Raw genomic sequence first — 6,761 nt, 5'->3', positions numbered from 1 at the left:
GGCAGATGTGTCTGCTCTCTCCTGGTATCTCTCTGCACTGGACCGGGGTTCCCAGGGCAGCAGAAGAGGTACCCAGTGTATGGCTCTGTTTACCCTGGAGAACAGTGGGAGGGAATTACAAAATTGAGTCAAACTGGTCTCGCATGCTGCCCAGCTGCTGTTAGCAGCTGCCTGCTGGCACCCAGCAAGGGCCAGGGGGGCACAGCCAAGCCACAGACCATAGCTGGCACTGGTGGCCTGACCCCAGTGCAAGGGAGCCGAGAGCTGCCTCCTCTGCGCCCAGCACTGCTTCATGATGATGGGACCAGGCACTTCAATGCTTCCCGTTACCGCATCACCCAGGTGCCCCTCTGTTGCCCACAGTCACAAACTGACCTCTATGAAAAAAATGTCCACTTGATGCTCGCTGAAAACCAGGTAGTCCTGGAGCAAAGAAGAGAAGGTTTGAGTGGCTGTAGTCCCTGTTCCATCTGTCCATTCCATGCTGGGTCCCCACCCCAGCACCGCAGGCTTGGGGGCGGGTACAAGCTGGTGAGGATGGGTCTTGCCACACACACCCCCTCGTCCAACCCAGGGCAGACCCATGGCCATGGTTGTTTCTGCCAGCAGACATTTGGGACAGTCCCCTGTGCAAGGCCCTGTGTGGCTGTCAGCGGCATCGCCATGCTCCCCATGCCACCAGACATGCATGGTGGTTGGGGGGTGCCTTGGGGGTTGATGTGGGGAGAGTGCGATCCATGTGCACTGGAGGAGGGGCTGATGGTGCCCAAGCAGCATCGCCTCCACCCACGTATAGCAAAGAGATGATCTGCGGTGAAGTTATTTCTCTGCTCACACCTCTGAATGAGATGCTGGCTGTTCTTTTGGTGTAAAAATAAATGGTTTCTAAGATGTAGTGTCATGTTTGCTTTAAAACAGATGGCCAGAGGTTGAAAACGGAAGGGTTTGTAGCCGCATACAGGCCCTCTCTGGCAGGCACAGGGCTGCCTCTGCCCTTGGGGTTAGTGGGCACATCTGCAACAGCTATGGACAGGATCGTGTGCCTGTCCTGCCAAGTCCTGGCCCTCTTCAGCAATGCTTTACTGCTGTGCCCCATGTTTCCTCTCCTTCATGATGAATCACACCACAGCACAGCTGCCTTACAAAAAAAAAAAAAAAACAACCCCCCCTCCCCCCCCCCCAAAAAAAAAACCCAAAAAACCAACCAAAACCAAAACACAACCCAGTCTTCATCTGAGGTAAAGCTGACCTGTCACCAAGATGATAAGCCTCCCACTGTGCAGATCAACTGTACAGCTTTTTGGCAGGTTGGGGAGGGGACTGATTTACCAACCCAGCTAAATTTAGCTCATTGCCTCAGGCTCCTTCTATGGGCAGTGGCAAGCGAGTGAGGATGGCATACCTCAACCAGCAAACTCCTCGTCCAGCTCATCCCTGGGAAAAGCCTGGCTGCTCTGTGCTGGCAGCACATGCCTGCACACACCTGCACAAACTCCAGATACTACCACAAGCAGCTTTATTTTTGAGGGCGAGAGTGGGGGTTTTTTTGGCCTGCTGGGGTGACGTCTCCCTTCACCGCTGCTGCTGGGAGTTAATCCTTTCTCCTCCGCAGCGCTGAGAGGGAAACGCTCTCCGTGCTTCAGCGCTGGCAGGTGCAGGCAGGCTGGGCTGGACAAAAAGCCAGTGCAGCAGCAGAGAGCACAGACCCGCAGGGCCGAAGGAGTAAACCTGCAGGAACAGATTGCTCTGGCTGCATCTCAGACCAGTGCTCAGGCCCTGCCGGGACGCGGGACCGTGGCTGCTCCCAGCACTGCACACTCCTTGCTGCCCACTTTCTCGGCAGGCTGGGGCTCCTGGCTGCCTGCCACCCGTGGCTATCTGCTTGCCTTGCAGGAAGAAAATGCTGGCCGCTGTGGCCAGCTGGTGAGCTGCACCCCAACGCCAGCACATGGGCTGAGCCCTTCAGTGTACACAAAGCCACCAAATGTTTTCATACTGTACAAACATCCATCAGCAAGACGTGGCTCGTTCCAGATAATCTCACAAGCTTGCTCTTACGTCAGGGGGTCAGGACGGAAAAGCCTGAACCGTGCCTGGCATTTCCCCTGCCCTCCCCACCCCAGCCCCACACTGCAGACGACAAGTCCTGCTTTGTCTAGGGCTGTGTGCTGTATCGCCCCGGCCGAGCTCCTGCAGCGAAGGCTGGCAGCACTGCTGGGAAAACACTGATTGTGCAGGGCTTGATGCAGGAGTTGGGAACTACAAAAGGTTTGTGGGATAGCTCTGGAGGTGTAGGTTTTTAATGCAGATACCAGTGTTGATCCAATTTATTACTATGGGAACAGGCTAGTGAGGCAATTCACATTCCTTACTTGGGAAGGACTTTGATCTCCCTCTGCTGTAGCTCGCTGAAAAAAGGAATGTATTCATTTTTTTTTATGATGCAGGACAAAATATTTGGCAACTGCAGCATTCACTGTAGTCTGACTTTCCAAATTCCTCTGGAGTTTAACAGTTGGCATCTGGAGTTTGTCAACAATAACAAAATAGGTTAAATGGGGTCACGCCTGCAACCACACCGAGCTGCCTGCTCTGGCAGTTAACAATAATGTAAGATAATCGTCAAAGGTTCCTATCTGAAGAGTGTCAGTTTGTAAGTGAGCTAGCATCCCGCCAAAGAGGGGCTGTCTCACCTAGATGGGCAACGCAGCACAAAGCACAACCTGTCATTTTTAACACGGATTACTTGGGTTTCCGGTTGTGGCCTCTCCCGGCCACCACCACGTCTCCCATTTCTCCCCGTGCAGCAGACAGCGGTTGCGCGTGGCTGCTCCCTGTTGGCTTGTGGGAGCCGCATCCACGCGGCCTGGGGTGCCACGCTCAGCCGTGGTGTGGAAAGCCACGAGCACAGCATCAGCCGTGAGACACGGCAGGCTGGAGAAGAGGGCTTGCGTGGGACAGAGTAGCACATCTCCCTTCTGAGCCGAGAATAAAAATCACTATTTTTTAAAACTGTTTACACAGTTAAAATGACCCCGCTGCTGGCAGTGACTCAACAGAGCTGGCCCCCAGGAGATAAAGCAGATAGAAAAGGGTTAAAAAAAACCCCCACGAAACTAACAGCATCATCAAGACAGACCTCTCATTGTCTCCTCCTCACACCCCACACCATCACCACCACCACCACCCTCCCTCCAGCAAAACAGCACTGAGCAGCATGGCCAGTTGCTCCCACTTGCACATTTACATTTAAGTGTCACAGCCCAGATTGTTGGCAAGGTGGGGTCTTGGCAGCTCAAACATCATCTTTGCTGGGCAGGTAAGTAAAAATACCGGAATGATGGTATGTGCAGCGTGCATTCGAGTGCTGGTGAAATGCCATTAAATAGGTTCTAAGGTGTCAGATAAGTTTACCACACATTTTCTTGTCATCACCTGGAAAAACCATCAGCAGCCCATCCCCAGACCTCCCTGGCTAAGAATACAAGGTGCTCACCAGATTTAAAAAAAAAAAAAAACAAAAAACCAAACACACACACACACAAAAAACCCCCCAAAAACCAAAACAAAAACCCCACAACCAAAAACCTGCACATAGACACACAGTAGCAACACACAAGCAAGCTGAGACCCCATCTTTCTGTCCATCCATTTGGTCTCAACAGCTTAAACATCCACAGACATCCCCATCAGGAGGAACAACAGCTGCATATATCTCGGTACAGGCACAGGACAGGAGCACTGCTTCCGAGTCACCAGGACAAATCTACACTTCAAGAGTGTGTCTTGTATCTGCTGAAGTATTTTTTCCCCTCTAATAGAAAATCAAGGGGACATTATTTCACCCAGGACAATTTAAAACTATTAGCACCAGTTATCCCCCCCACCCCAAGCACCCTCACATTGTCATTACTGCATTTACTTGTGGATCTCCCCACACCTATAGAAAGGAAGGCTGCTTTCTGAAACACCAGCACCCCTTGCAGCATGCCCCGGACTTTGCCTGTAGGCATTAAGTGCACAAATGCTGGACTGCCCCTTCATAGCTTAGGTGGATAGCAAGTGTGAACATTAGTCTTGATTGCAGGAATAAGAAATGCAAGGTCATGCCAAGAGGGTACTGTGCTTGCTTTGATCAGCGACATTCACAGTACTTGGGGAGCCAAAAAAAATAAGAGGGGGACTGAGAGATGGGCTCCTACATGTCAGCAAACAAAAACTGTGCCTTGCTTTTACTTTTTCAAGGTGGGCTAGAAAAGCAGCCACAGCTCTGCAAAATCTCTCTAAATAACATCAAGCTCCACACATTGCTAAACAGCAACTACATTTCACTAATGCCACTGTTAGCATTAATGCTAGCTTATGCATTTTTAGGAAGGCAGCAATTATTATTAAATCCTAGCTGTGCTGGCTATGGGATAGAAACTCTTGTTCATTTTTATTTTCCACCATATTGGCCTGCAGTGACATTCAGGTAGCTGTCCAGGTTGAGCAGGGCAAATGAGTCTTCAAAAGTTAGGTAAGCCTGTGTGAAAGCAGTTATGTCAGTTACTATTAAAACTTTTACAATTATTCCATTTAGATGCTATTGTAGATACATCATTTACTCTTAAATCTTGTAGTAGGTCTTCGCTAGCATAAAACAATGCATAAAGGAGACTAGCACAGTAGCTCAGCAAATGTAAGTAACACATGGAGATAGCACATGTCGGACTTTGCATTAGTCAGGCTAATAAGTAACTGAGCAGAAAACTTAGAAACTTTTTGTCTTCAGCAATTAGAAACAAGACAGGGCTTTCAACAGGCAAGGTCAGAGCCAGCCTACTCATTACCTAACAGATTTGTTTGTTCCCTTATAGAGGTATGGATAAAAATATCTCACCAATATAAAATAACTTTCTCTAAATCAGGCTAACATATTACTCTCTATGGAGAGTAAGAATGATCATAAAGTGACTGCAAACTAGTTTCCAAAGTCTGATAGATGAGGTAGGATTTTATTTTCTTCCATGTTACCTATGCCTTGGCATAACTAGCACAACTGCAACTGTGACAGCTCCAGCTGCAATTACAGAATCACAGAATCACAGAATCATATAGGTTGGAAAAGACCTTTAAGATCATCGAGTCCAACCATAAACCTAACACTGCCAAAACCACCACTACACCATGTCTCTAAAGCACCTCATCCAAACGTCCTTTAAATACCTCCAGGGATAGCGACTCAACCACTTCCCTGGGCAGCCTGTTCCAATGCTTGATAACCCTCTCGGTGAAGAAAAATTTCCTAATATCCAGTCTAAACCTCCCCTGGCGCAACTTGAGGCCATTTCCTCTTGTCCTATCACTTGTTACCTGGGAGAAGAGACTGACCCCCACCTCTCTACAACCTCCTTTCAGGTGGTTGTAGAGAGCGATAAGGTCTCCCCTCAGCCTCCTTTTCTCCAGGCTAAACAACCCCAGTTCCCTCAGCCGCTCCTCATCAGACTTCTGCTCTAGACCCTTCACCAGCTTCGTTGCCCTTCTCTGGACACGCTCCAGCACCTCAGTGTCTCTCTTGTAGTGAGGGGCCCAAAACTGAACACAGTATTCAAGGTGTGGCCTCACCAGTGCTGAGTACAGGGGCACAATCACTTCCCTAGTCCTGCTGGCCACACTATTCCTGATACAAGCCAGGATGCCATTGGCTTTCTTGGCCACCTGGGCACACTGCTGGCTCATATTCAGGCGGCTGTCAACAAACACCCCCAGGTCCTTCTCTGCCTGGCAGCTTTCCAGCCACTCTTCCCCAAGCCTGTAGCATTGCATGGGGTTGCTGTGGCCCAAGTGCAGGACCTTGCACTTGGCCTTGTTAAACCTCATACGATTGACCTCGGCCCATCGATCCAGCCTGTCCAGGTCCCTCTGCAGAGCCTTCCTACCCTCAAGCAGATCAACACTCCCACACAACTTGGTGTCATCTGCAAACTTACTGAGGGTGCACTCGATCCCTTCATCCAGATCATGGATAAAGATATTAAACAGAACTGGCCCCAACACAGAGCCCTGGGGAACACCACTTGTGACCGGCCACCAACTGGAGTAAACTCCATTCACCACCACTCTTTGGGCCTGGCCATCCAGCCAGTTCTTTACCCAGCGAAGAGGACACCCGTCCAAGCCATGAGCAGCCAGTTTCTCCAGGAGAATGCTGGGGGAAACAGTGTCAAAGGCTTTACTGAAGTCTAGATAGACAACATCCACAGCCTTCCCCTCATCCACTAGGCGGGTCACCTTGTCATAGAAGGAGATCAGGTTGGTCAGGCAGGACCTACCTTTCCTGAACCCATGCTGGCTGGGCTTGATCCCTTGGTTATCCTCTACATGCCGTGTGATGGCACTCAGGATGATCTGCTCCATCAGCTTCCCCGGCACAGAGGTCAGGCTGACAGGCCTGTAGTTCCCCGGGTCCTCCTTCCGGCCCTTCTTGAAGATGGGCGTCACATTTGCTAATCTCCAGTCAGCAGGGACCTCCCCAGTTAGCCAGGACTGCTGGTAAATGATGGAAAGGGGCTTGGTGAGCACATCTGCCAGTTCCTTCAGTACTCTCGCGTGGATCTCATCAGGCCCCATAGACTTGTGAGTGTCTAAGTGGTGCAGCAGGTCACTCACCATTTCCCCCTGGATTATGGGGGCTCCATTCTGGTCCCGTCCCTATCTTCCAACTCCAGGGGCTGGGTACCCAGAGAACAGTCGGCCCTGCTAATAAAGACTGAGGCAAA

The sequence above is a fragment of the Mycteria americana genome, chromosome 6, assembly GCF_035582795.1.
Source record: "Mycteria americana isolate JAX WOST 10 ecotype Jacksonville Zoo and Gardens chromosome 6, USCA_MyAme_1.0, whole genome shotgun sequence".
Lineage (NCBI taxonomy): Eukaryota > Metazoa > Chordata > Aves > Ciconiiformes > Ciconiidae > Mycteria > Mycteria americana.
Note: the sequence above shows the minus strand (reverse complement) of the source record.